We start from the raw sequence: 562 nt of genomic DNA on the forward strand, positions 1-562 counted from the left end.
GAAAGTTGGATAATTCAGGATGACAGGAGCAGTAGAGATATGAAACAAAGGATAGGGTAGGTTCGAGTTGCCTTTAGCAAAAACAACTCTCTGTACGGGTTTGAAACGTGAACTGTGGGCGTGACGGAAAAGAAAAGGTTTGATGCGTTCTAAATGCAGTGTTACAGGAATATGATGAGGATATCGTGAATAGAGAAGATTAGAAATAAGGAGATACTAGAAATAGTAGGAGAACAGATGGCGCTATGGAAATCAATAAGAAATAGGCGAGATAGACTGGTATACTTCATTTACTTTCTGTAGCGATGTGACATTCAGTTTGACCGGCGCAAAGTAGAAAAGAACAGCATTGGGCCAGAAAAGGAAGGAGACAACTCTCGGCCAAACTCTTAACCGGTGAGGAGCGTATAATCTGTACAGTACTGCATGGAAAAAATGACCATTTTATCCACTACAATTGCATTGCTCAAATGTGCTGTTATTGGTACCATTTACTACTGAAAATATCAACGAGATGTTTATTTATATTTGAAGACATATTAAAGGCTTTAACGCTTGTTTT

The sequence above is a fragment of the Agrilus planipennis genome, unplaced genomic scaffold (assembly GCF_000699045.2).
Source record: "Agrilus planipennis isolate EAB-ADULT unplaced genomic scaffold, Apla_2.0 scaffold1361, whole genome shotgun sequence".
In the NCBI taxonomy this organism is placed as follows: Eukaryota; Metazoa; Arthropoda; class Insecta; order Coleoptera; family Buprestidae; genus Agrilus; species Agrilus planipennis.